Raw genomic sequence first — 13,818 nt, forward strand, 5'->3', positions numbered from 1 at the left:
TCTATTCTTACCACAATTTTATGTGTAGTTTTATTGTATGTGTATTTTAATAGGATCCATATGGGTTACCTTTGAAAAAAGATGCTGAAGAAAATTGGGAGGAACCAGAATTTGTTCGAGAATGCCTTTTATCATGCCTTAGAACTTGCACTATTGGAGACTTCTCGGACTCACGCTTCGAGAAACTATGAGCTTTCTTGACGTCAAGTTATTTCTGGAATGACATACTTCCATTCTCACGGAATTCTATTAGAGGTACATACTTTGGTGTTTCTCTGTCTCCACTTCAAAGACACATTGATTTTATTTTAATTTTAGCTAGAAATAGGTATTGTTTTTCATTCATATTTATAAACAAAAAAACTTCACATGCAAACAAAAAATGTCTCATATATTAAAACCTGTGTTAGGCCTCATTTATGATTGAAGAAAAGCATAACAAAAAAGTGTTACCACATACCAATATTAAGCACGATACTAAGTTCAAAAGCTACTGAAATACTTAACTAATTCTTCAATTAAACCTGCTTTATTAGGCTTATAGTAGCCTTTTATTTTGCGCTTCTGTGCCATGGACTTAAATGCAACATATGGCTTTTTCATCAGGGTTTCTGAGCTCACATCTGAATTTGTTATGTCACCCTCATAAACAACAATAGCATTAGCATCAATTTTACTATTCATACTAGCAGTAGAGGTTTTTAGTGTCCGCTGCCTCTTGGTAGATACATTGTCACTATCAAAGAACACCAGCTTTACCATGAATTTCATCCTGGCCCGATTGTACAACCCTCCAAGTAATTATACTATTCATACCAGCAGTACAGGTTTTCTGTCTGCCACTTGGTTGTGACATTCTTAGATATATCTGGAATAACTGATGCATGTCTGTTTAGTGGTTCTCTGGCAGAACATGCCTCAACTTCATATTTACTGGTCTTTCCAAAATTAATCACTTGCAGTGCATTGTTGCCATTATTTTCTTTAAAGGCACTTGATTCTGCATCAGCAAAACAAATTTTTTGAGGATAAACAATTTGTAGGGTACTAAATTTTCATCCGGAGCAACCTCAGATTCTTTCCTACAAATTTGGTACGGATAAACAATCTAAGAATGTCAAAACCAAGAGGCAGACCGAAAACTTGTACTGCTGGTATGAATAGTATAATTACTTGGAGGGCTGTACAATCGGGCCACGATGAAATTGGTGGTAAAGCTGGCGTTCTTTATGACAGTGACTATGTATCAACCAAGAGGCAGCTAACACTTAAAACCTCTATAGCTGCTATGAATAATAAAATTGATGCCAATGCTATTGTTGTTTATGAGGGTGACATGACAAATTCAGATGTGAGCTAAAAAAACACTGATGAAAAAGCGATATGTTACGTACATTGAAGTCCATGGCACAAAAGCTCAAAATAAAAGGCTAATATAAGCTTAATAAAGCAGGTTTAGTTGTTGAATTAGTTAAGTATTTCAGTAGCTTTTGAACTTAGTATTGTGCTTAATATTGGTATGTGGCAACACTTTTTTGTTATGCTTTTCTTCAATCATAAGTGAGGCCTAACACAAGTTTTTGTTGTAGAAAATGCTACGAAGACCTCCTAAACAAAAATAATGAGAAAGATCTGAGACGTGCTGAATGCACTGTCCTCAAGGATTTTCCGCGTGTAAAACGCTAACCCTTCCAAGATTTAACAGACCCTTCCCGACAAGCCGAAGATTCAGAACTGACAAGAGATTTTATGTGACAGGTAGTGTAAACCAGGAAGAAAATGGAAGTGTGAAAGTGATATAGTTTGTTTTGTACGTGAGTTGTGTTATCAGGTTTTTTCTGTAGAGTCTATTTGCTCCTCAAAATAATTATTATATAGGCTATTTTCAAAATTAACCGTTGAGCACGATAAACATGTGGGATATACACGTACTAATTATAAATATTAATTTTGAAAATAGCCCAACGGTTAATTTTGAATATAGCGTATATAATAATTGTTTTGTGGAGCACATAGACTGTACAGAAAAAACCTAATAACACAACTCACGTACAAAATAAAATATATCACTTTCACACTTCCGTTTTCTTTTTGGTTTATACTACCTGTCACATAAAATCTCTTGTTTCAGCTTGTCGGGAAGGGTCTGTTAAATCTTGAAAGGGTTAGCGTTTTACACGCGAAAAATCCTTGAGGACAGTGCGTTCAACACGTCTCAGATCTATCTCATTGTTTTTGTTTTGCAGGTCTTCGTAGCACTTTCTACAACATTTTTAATATATGAATCATTTTTTGTTTGCATGTGAAACTTTTTTGTTTATAAATAGAATGAAAAACAACACCTATTTCCAGCTAAAATTTAAATAAAACCACTGTCCCTGAAGTGGAGACAGAGAAACACCAAAGTATGTGCCTCTAGTAGAATTTTGTGAGAATGGAAGTATGCCATTCCAGAAAGTATGTGCCTCTATATTTTGAAGAATTCGAGAAATTTAGAAATCATGATAATTTGGAGCAGAAGTGAACAACCTGAAATAGAAAGAAAATTGTCTGCATGCCCAAAGGCTTCTACAACATGTGAACTTTTAGTTTAGTGATAGCATTTAGACTATGTAAGTAATAGTTTCTCTATCATGCTTGTGGTATTATTAGATCCTACCATTCAATTCAACTGCTGGATTTGGTGGTTTTGAACTATGAGCTTATTATTAAGGTTAAGGTTTTGACTTTGTCTCATTGCACAAATGAAGGGAAAATGATCTTTAAATGATTTAGTTAGTACTTATCTACCCTAACTATGTAATTGATTTCTGTTTGTTTCTATTATTAAAGAACCTTTTTTTTATGCTTTAATTTTGTCTTTATGTAATACAGATTCTTGTACATATCTGTCTCTAATATTCTCCGATCATATCAAAAAATGTTGTTGCATGCTAATTTTCGATGGTTACATTGATTGACCTTTAAACTGTTGTTTCATGATTGAAGAAAAGATTTCATGTGCCTCCCAAAGTTAAAAATTTCATGTGGAGACTCATTAGGAATGTGTTGCCTACAAGAACGCGACTCCAGGATAAAAGAGTAAATTGTCCGGAAAATTGTGTTCTTTGTAACTCTGCAGAAGAGAACACTTTTCACCTTTTCTTTGACTGTCCCAGCAGCTGCAATATTTGGAACATGGCAGATTTATCCCAAGTGGTAAGCACTGCCACGAACCAAGGAGGAAATTGTAGTAATTGTATTTTTCAGGTTCTGCAGACTTTGTCTTGTGAAAACGCAGCTTCGTTTGCATGTATTCTTTAGAGTATCTGGAAACAACGTAATAATAAGGTGTGGAATGATATTGTTGAGACGCAATGTGTTGTTCTAGAACGTGCATCGTCCCCTGTTATATGATTGGAAAGCAGCTAAGAATGCAAGTGGTTTAAAGCTCTCTGTTATTGGCCGCAACATGCAACAGCAGCAAACCAGGGAAGTGAAGTGGAAGAAACCGAGTCTAGGAAGAATGAAATGCAATATTGACGCCTCTTTCCCCAATCACGATAATAGAGTCGGTATTGGTATGTGTATTAGGGATGATGAAGGCACTTTTGTCCTTGCTAAAACGGAATGGTTTGAACCCAAGTGTGATGTTCATATTGGAGAAGCGTTGGGTTTATTGTCGGCACTTCATTGGGTACATGAGCTACAATTAGGTCCTATTGATTTTGAGCTTGACTCAAAGAAGGTGGTCGACAATTTCAATTTCAGCATTCACGATAATATGGAATTTGGAGCTATTATTAATGATTGTAAATCTTTGTTTAGGCAAATATATGAAAACTGTAGTATTGAGTTTGTGCGGAGACAAACGAATGAGGTTGCTCATGAGTTAACAAAGGCGGCCACATTGTCAGCTAGTTTCCAAATTTTGATCATGCTATCAAATTGTATTGAACACATTTTAAATAATGAAATGCTATAAGTTTTACCTCTTAAAAAAAAAATCATTACAACACATTCTTAGACTAAAAATAATAAAAATGAAAAAACGATTTAGTATATACTTTTTCAATACCCTTTCATTATTTTTAATTCTTTCCATTTAAAGTTTATGATTTATACTATATAGTTAATATCACGTCAGGGCCGGCCCTAGGGCATAGGCCGTGAGTGCGACGGCCTAGGGCCCATGCCGGTAGGGGGCCCAAAAAAAAAATTAAGATAAGGGGGTGTATATAGAAATATTTGGATTTAGGGGGGTGTATATAGACAAATTCTCTGCAAAGGCCCAAACTTTGACATGATAAAGGAATGGGCTAACATCTGTTAGTATTTTTGACCCTTTTAGTGAGATTTGCTATATATATTCCATGTAACACAAAAATTTCTATATACATCCTCCTATAAAAAAATTTGGTTGTTCTTGATAATATACTCAAAAATTTATTATCGAAGAAATTGGTGATATTTTTTTGGGCCCTTTGTTCCTAATAATGTGCTTCACTAATATTAAAAATATCGACGATATTTATTATCCAAAAAATTGAGATAATTTTCATAACAGAGCAAATTCTATTTTAGTTGAAAATAGGGTGCTAGAATTTCAGTCTACTTCGCATGTGCTATTTTTCTCTACTTCTACGGTATTTTTATTTTGTTTTGGTGTATATAAAATATTTAATTTATTTTCAGATGTTGTCTAAAAAAACATTTATTTTGTAGTGAAAAGCGAAATAAAAAAACGAAATGAAAAGCAAAAAAACACAACAATGAGTTCAAAAAATTATGATGCATTATGTAAGGGCCCTTTTTCATATAATGCCTAAGGCCCGTAAAACTCTAGGAACGGGCCTGTATCACGTGGATATAATTTTTGTTCAAAACTGTTACCTGTTAAAACAACAAAACATATATACTTTATAAATATGATTTTTTTTTTTGAGAAAAATATGATTGATGTTTTTAATTTATTTTATTAACTCGTGAATATTACATATATTTATCAAACCAACTGTGCGGAATTAAGGTACCACATTTAAAACGAAAAAAAAAAAAGTAACGATAATCTTTTGTTATATTAATCAATCGCAGATAATGTTACACGTGCGATGCAAGGGATCCATACTAGTTAGTTATTTCACATCGCATATAATTTTTTAGGTTTAATTGCATTTTTGGACCCCTATCTTTTCAAAAGTTGCGGTTATGGACCCATAACTAATTTAAATATAAAACAGCCTCCTATTTTTGATTTTTTGGCAGTTTTTGACCCCCAGTCCATTGTTGACTCGGTCAACGCTGACGTGGCACCCTAAGTGAGGTGTCACGTGTCAAATTTTTTTTTTTTTTGCCTTGGGGTCCAAAACTGCCAAAGAATCAAAATATAGGGGGCTGTTTTGTATTTAAATTAGTTAGGGGTCCATAACTGTAACACCCCGACTTCCCAACAATTATATTAATAAATAAAATCAGAGTTAAATCAACAACGGAGTGTTACACCGCTTTTCAAAATTTCTTAAATAGGATATAAACTATTTAATAAAACATCCTTCATAAATAGTAATAATTTGCAGCGGAAAATATCTTTCAACGTTAAACAACTTCCAATAAATCCTTGGCACTTGGCCTCAACAAAATATCCTTAATGATTAAAATCAATATCAACAGGTTCATAATGATACATAAGGAATGAAAACATGACAACGATATCCCATCCCGTTACGTATCAGAGCCCTAAGACACTTGAGCCACCACTTCTAATATTCTTCAATACCTACAAGTTACCCATACGAAGGGCAACAATTCCAAGCAGAAGGGGTGAGATTCACAAACAATAATAATAGATATATATATAAATCATCAACTTAATTAAATAACATAATTAACAACATATACCCAATGATAATATTCATACTTCTTCAATTTTAATAACACTTACTAATCCAATCAACAACAACGACACATCAGTATTTATCAACGACTACAACAGCTCATTCAACAACACTCAACAACATCAACTCTCTCAACAACATCTACAACACCAACTCGCTCAACAACATCTACAACAACAACAACGTGGTACTAATTTCAACGGGTTGAATGACTAAGCATTCCGGGGAATAAGCCCCCAACAATTTGAATGACAAGGCATTCCAGGGCATAAGCCCTCAACAGTTGAATGACATAGCATTCCAGGGCATAAGCCTTCAACAGTTGAATGACAAAGCATTCCAGGGCATAATCCCTCAACAGTTGAATGACATAGCATTCCAGGGCATAAGCCCTCAACAGATTCCTAATCATGAAGGACTCAACTTGTGTATATCAGCATACAACTCAACTACGACAACGACAACCAACGACAACGACCGTGCATAATAACTATGACTCACTCCCCAACTTGATCAACATCAACAACCTATGACTCCGTTACTTAGAACGACAACTCGCCACTTACAACTCGAACCAACACATTGTACATTCTAATTGAATGCAGTTAAGTATAAACCAGCGATCATTAACAATCATAATCAATCAACAGCAACACAACAATATACAACAGCATGATATAACAATATCTTATACAATCCAACGATGTCTAGCATTTTCACATAATCCAAGTATTACTTATACAATTTTTATCACATTAATAACCTCAATTTACCCTATCCAGCTTCACAGTTCATCATTTAAATCATATACATCTTTCATTGCTATCTCAAGGTTCAACTCACAGCCTCTCGTGCGACAAAGTCACATGAATTCCTAACAACGCAGTCTGTCAAGCACTAGCTCGCGAGGCGAGAGCCTCTACTCGCCACGGCGAGTTAGGGTAAAACACTCTAGAATCCATTCTGACCCTATTCCGAGTTCAAACTCATTCTAAAACTTTGCCTAATCATTAAGGTACATGTTCAGGCCCTCACAAACACCTAAGGTTAAACTCACAGCTCAAAAACACAGAATCTTGCAAGCTCTCTGCCCACACTCGCCACGGCGAGTAAACTTGCTCGCTATGGCGAGCTGTGAAATGCAACTCGCGAGGCGATCAACTCCTGCTCGCGAGGCGAGCGATGATCTTCATCACTCGCTATGGCGAGGATCATCACTCGGGAGGCGAGCGATGAATAACAGTACGGCCAGGTTACAGTTTTTCTCAAAAATTCACCCAAACCCATTGTTCTAACCTTAAAACTGATTCTAAACATCAATATATGAAACATTTAAGGTCTGTTCATCATTTCTACATCAATTCACCCTAATTCCATCATTTAATCATCAATTCTCATCATAACCCTAATTCCCAATTCTCCAAATTTATTCATAACTTTTGTTAAAACATAATCAGAATCATATACACTAAAATTAATGTAAGTTAGCCTCACCCTTACCTTAGATAATCGAAAACGCAGCCCTTCTTGGTTCTCTTCCCTTTTCTTGACTTTTCTCCCTTTTCTCTGTTGTACGTAAAAACTGTTTTTTCCCACTTCTATTTTCTAATTCTTTAATAAATATAATCTCCCAATATTCACTTTACTCCCCCTAAGTTTACTTAATTCTCGTATAACCCCCAAACTCCAATTAAATCCTATTTCTCACTTATTCTATTAAATAATAAAATAGTCATTTAATAAAATATACCACACCATAAAATCAACGTAAATCATTTAAAAATCATATAAAAGACTTTAAATCAACTAAAAATAATTAAATAAAAATGGGGCGTTACAACTCTCCCCAACTTGAAGAATTTTCGTCCTCGAAAATATACCTCAGATCAAACGATCCTCATTCGCTGTCTGAGTACCAGCTAAAGCAAACACTCTTCCACTCGCCTGACCCTTCTTAGGCTTCTTGCACTGCGAACTAAGATGACCTTCCTCATCACAATTGAAACAAACAATATCACCACGCTTGCATTCAGCTATTGTATGCCCTTTCTTCCCACATCGGAAGCACTTCTTCTCCTCACCATTGCAAACATTACTCTTGTGGCCCTTCTCACCACACTTGTAGCAAACAATCTCAGCAGGATCATCTCTCCTCTTAGGTCTCCTCTCATCAGTCAATCTCTGTTCCCCTTGGTTCACAGGAGCACTGTAGGGTTTCGGACGACCTTGTTGACCCTTGTTCCTCCGCTCATTTCTAATCTTATAGTGAGCTTTGGTATCCTCCTCATATATCCTGCAGCTATTCACCAACTCGGAAAAGACTCTGATCTGCTGATACCCAATAGCTCTCTTAATGTCAGCTCTCAACCCATTCTCAAACTTAATGCACTTGGAGAACTCCGCTGTCTCTGCACTGTAATGAGGGTAGAACTTAGCAAGTTCCACAAACTTAGCAGCATACTCCGTAACTGACATATCCCCCTGTTTCAGCTCCAGAAATTCAATTTCCTTTTTCCCTCGGACATCCTCCGGAAAATATCTATTCAGGAATTCTCTCCTGAACACAGCCCAGGTCACCACAGCACCATCTTGTTCAAGCACAGGTAAAAGACTTACCCACCAATCATCTGCCTCTTCAGCTAACATGTGCGTACCAAACCGCACCTTCTGCACCTCTGAACACTGCATAACTCTAAAAATTCTTTCAACTTCCTTGAGCCACTTCTTGGCTCCGTCAGGGTCATACCTTCCTTTGAATGTTGGTGGATGATTTCTCAAAAAAGTTTCCAACATTCTTACTCCATCGTTACCAGCACCAGCTTGTGGGTGTTGTCCTACAGCTTGAGCTACAGCCTCAAGCGCAGCAGCAATAGCAGCATCATTTCTCCCAGCCATTTTAAAACTCTACACCACAAACAACAACCAGAACAACAAAAGATAGATTAAAGTCGACACACTACACTACGTGGCTCAACACGACTCTACTACGTGGCCGGACGGACCAACCTGCTCTGATACCAATTGTAACACCCCGACTTCCCAACAATTATATTAATAAATAAAATCAGAGTTAAATCAACAACAGAGTGTTACACCGCTTTTCAAAATTTCTTAAATAGGATATAAACTATTTAATAAAACATCCTTCATAAATAGTAATAATTTGCAGCGGAAAATATCTTTCAACGTTAAACAACTTCCAATAAATCCTTGGCACTTGGCCTCAACAAAATATCCTTAATGATTAAAATCAATATCAACAGGTTCATAATGATACATAAGGAATGAAAACATGACAACGATATCCCATCCCGTTACGTATCAGAGCCCTAAGACACTTGAGCCACCACTTCTAATATTCTTCAATACCTACAAGTTACCCATACGAAGGGCAACAATTCCAAGCAGAAGGGGTGAGATTCACAAACAATAATAATAGATATATATATAAATCATCAACTTAATTAAATAACATAATTAACAACATATACCCAATGATAATATTCATACTTCTTCAATTTTAATAACACTTACTAATCCAATCAACAACAACGACACATCAGTATTTATCAACGACTACAACAGCTCATTCAACAACACTCAACAACATCAACCACAACAACTCTCTCAACAACATCTACAACACCAACTCGCTCAACAACATCTACAACAACAACAACGTGGTACTAATTTCAACGGGTTGAATGACTAAGCATTCCGGGGCATAAGCCCCCAACAATTTGAATGACAAGGCATTCCAGGGCATAAGCCCTCAACAGTTGAATGACATAGCATTCCAGGGCATAAGCCCTCAACAGATTCCTAATCATGAAGGACTCAACTTGTGTATATCAGCATACAACTCAACTACGACAACGACAACCAACGACAACGACCGTGCATAATAACTATGACTCACTCCCCAACTTGATCAACATCAACAACCTATGACTCCGTTACTTAGAACGACAACTCGCCACTTACAACTCGAACCAACACATTGTACATTCTAATTGAATGCAGTTAAGTATAAACCAGCGATCATTAACAATCATAATCAATCAACAGCAACACAACAATATACAACAGCATGATATAACAATATCTTATACAATCCAACGATGTCTAGCATTTTCACATAATCCAAGTATTACTTATACAATTTTTATCACATTAATAACCTCAATTTACCCTATCCAGCTTCACAGTTCATCATTTAAATCATATACATCTTTCATTGCTATCTCAAGGTTCAACTCACAGCCTCTCGTGCGACAAAGTCACATGAATTCCTAACAACGCAGTCTGTCAAGCACTAGCTCGCGAGGCGAGAGCCTCTACTCGCCACGGCGAGTTAGGGTAAAACACTCTAGAATCCATTCTGACCCTATTCCGAGTTCAAACTCATTCTAAAACTTTGCCTAATCATTAAGGTACATGTTCAGGCCCTCACAAACACCTAAGGTTAAACTCACAGCTCAAAAACACAGAATCTTGCAAGCTCTCTGCCCACACTCGCCACGGCGAGTAAACTTGCTCGCTATGGCGAGCTGTGAAATGCAACTCGCGAGGCGATCAACTCCTGCTCGCGAGGCGAGCGATGATCTTCATCACTCGCTATGGCGAGGATCATCACTCGGGAGGCGAGCGATGAATAACAGTACGGCCAGGTTACAGTTTTTCTCAAAAATTCACCCAAACCCATTGTTCTAACCTTAAAACTGATTCTAAACATCAATATATGAAACATTTAAGGTCTGTTCATCATTTCTACATCAATTCACCCTAATTCCATCATTTAATCATCAATTCTCATCATAACCCTAATTCCCAATTCTCCAAATTTATTCATAACTTTTGTTAAAACATAATCAGAATCATATACACTAAAATTAATGTAAGTTAGCCTCACCCTTACCTTAGATAATCGAAAACGCAGCCCTTCTTGGTTCTCTTCCCTTTTCTTGACTTTTCTCCCTTTTCTCTGTTGTACGTAAAAACTGTTTTTTCCCACTTCTATTTTCTAATTCTTTAATAAATATAATCTCCCAATATTCACTTTACTCCCCCTAAGTTTACTTAATTCTCGTATAACCCCCAAACTCCAATTAAATCCTATTTCTCACTTATTCTATTAAATAATAAAATAGTCATTTAATAAAATATACCACACCATAAAATCAACGTAAATCATTTAAAAATCATATAAAAGACTTTAAATAAACTAAAAATAATTAAATAAAAATGGGGTGTTACAATAACCGCAACTTTTGAAAAGATAGGGGTCCAAAAGTGCAATTAAGCCAATCTTTTATTAACCCTTGTAACTCTCAAACTATTTGGCTTCCATTTGGAGGGTTTTTCTCTTCCTTCGATTGGATTCGGATTCCCATCACTGAGAACCCTGCATTTGAATAATATTGAATTTACTGATATTCAAACTTTTATGTTATTTTTAGCTGGATGTCCAATTTTGGAGTGTCTACGAGTGTTCGATATATATTTCCCTGAGGAGGACGAAGATTCTCTTACCATTCAAGAAGTTAAAAGCTTCAACTTACCTAAATTGACTAGAGCAAATATCACTCATTTTTTGTGTTCGTATTTTCTGATGAAAGCACTCTCTGAATCAGAGTCTTTGTGCATAGATGCATACTGGTTCCACATACAAGACTTTGTTTACAAGGTATATTTTACTATGAATATTGAAGGTGTGTCGATGACCAACGCAACTCATGTGATTACATTCAATAAGTCTAGTTTCTAAAATTATTACTTTTGTCTTTTCAAATGTGCAGTGCAATTGAATTCCAATGCAATTTCATTGAAAACAAAGCAAAAATGTGATTCATTTGCATTTATCACTATTTTAATTTAAACTTTGCCGCATTTTAATATTGCGCCTTTTAATCTAATTTAGGTAAATCAGTAACAACTCCCTTTTGGTGATATTCCTATCTTTCATAATTTGACCGACTTGGAACTCCACGATAGTTGGAATTTGGTAGCACAAGTACTTCTACACTGTCCTAAGGTTCAACATCTCGATCTTTACCAGGTTTGTTAAATATAATAATCATATTCAGTTTTTCTATTCTTAAACACAACTTTATGTTTAGTTTTATTGTATGTGTACTTTAATAGGATTCAAATGGGTTACCTTTGCTAAAAAATGATGAAGAAAATTGGGAGCAACCAGAATTTGTTCCAGAATGCTCTTTATCATGCCTTAGAACTTGCACTATTGGAGACTTCTCAGGCTTACCAATTGAGCTTGGGTTAGCAAAATATATTTTGAAGAATTCAAGAACTTTGGAAATCATGGTCATTTGGAGCAAAAGGGAACGAGCTGAAATAGAAAGAAAATTGTTTCTGTGCCTAAAGGCTTCTGCAACGTGTGAACTTTTAGTTTATAGATAGCATATAGACAATGTTAGCAATAGTTTCTCTATTTTGACCAATTGTTAAGTTCTTGACTTTGTCTCATTGATTTCTGTTTGTGGCACAAATAAAGGGAAAATGATCTTTAAAAGATCTAGTTACTACTTATCTACCCTAACTATGTAATTGATTTCTGTTTGTTTCTATTTTTAAAGAGCCATTATTTTTTATGCTTTAATTTTGCCCTTTGTGTTTTACAGATTCTGGTACATATTTGTCTCTAATATTTTTAGATGGTATTAAAAATGTTGCATGTTAATTTTCGACTGATACATTGACAATGTATATGTCGGGTCACAAGGGAGCCTGGGGGACCGTCCACATCGAGGCTTGAACAACCGCATAAGTGAGGGAGACGTCACACTCTTATCCAAAACCTTAGGGCAATGAGTTTATGGGTCCTCTTACTTATAAGGTATTCAACCTTTACTTTTCTATCCGATTTTCTATCCGATGTGGGACATATAACTCACACTTGCACACAACACTCCCCCTCAAGTGTGTGTCCATCTATTCATCATGCTCGCTATCAAGCGAAAGCTCTTACTTGCTTGTATCGCCGCTGCCGGTTTCTCCGCAACAGACCGACACTGTACCGTCGTTGCTGGTTTCTCCGCAACGGACCGGCTGCCTTGGTCGTACCCTTCGTCGAACCTGGGCTCTGATGCCACTGTTGGGTCACAAGGGGAGCCTGGGGGACCGTCCATATCGATGCTTGAACAACCGCATAAGTGAGAGAGACGCCACACTCTTACCCAAAACCTTAAGGCTACGAGTTTATGGGTCCTCTTACTTATAAGGTGTTCAACCTTTACTTTTCTATCCGATGTGAGACATATAACTCACACTTGCACACAACACTCCCCCTCAAGTGTGAGTCCATGTATTCATCATGCTCCCCATCAAGCGGAAGCTCTTAATTGCTTGTATCGTCGTTACTGGTTTCTCCGCAACGGACCGGCTGCCTTGGTCATACCCTTCGTCGAACCTGGGCTCTGATGCCACTGTTGGGTCACAAGGGGAGCCTGGAGGACCGTCCACATCGATGCTTGAACAACCGCATAAGTGAAAGAGACGCCACACTCTTACCCCAAACCTTAGGCTATGAGTTTATGGGTCCTCTTACTTATAAGATGTTCAACCTTTATTTTTCTATCCGATTTAAAACATATAACTCACACTTGCACACAATAATATACACACATGTCCCTCTCTAGCATGCTATCTTTGTGTTGAAATGTTGCCGTGGAAAATTGACCTTTACATGTGTCACCACCGGAAAGTCTCATGTTGCATGATATAAAAAAAGATCTAGCATGCTATCTTTGTGTTGAAATGTTTTGTTTGTACATAATGCTGTAAAGTAAAGATTAGGAACATGTTTTGTTATCTTCCCACATATAAGAAACACCATGTGTATAGACTAAAGAGTGTCCCGTTTCATTAACTTATAGTCTTATGCTAACTTTTAGCTTATTAACTACATTTGAATGATATGCTTGGT

Source organism: Medicago truncatula, chromosome 4 (genome assembly GCF_003473485.1).
Source record: "Medicago truncatula cultivar Jemalong A17 chromosome 4, MtrunA17r5.0-ANR, whole genome shotgun sequence".
In the NCBI taxonomy this organism is placed as follows: Eukaryota; Viridiplantae; Streptophyta; class Magnoliopsida; order Fabales; family Fabaceae; genus Medicago; species Medicago truncatula.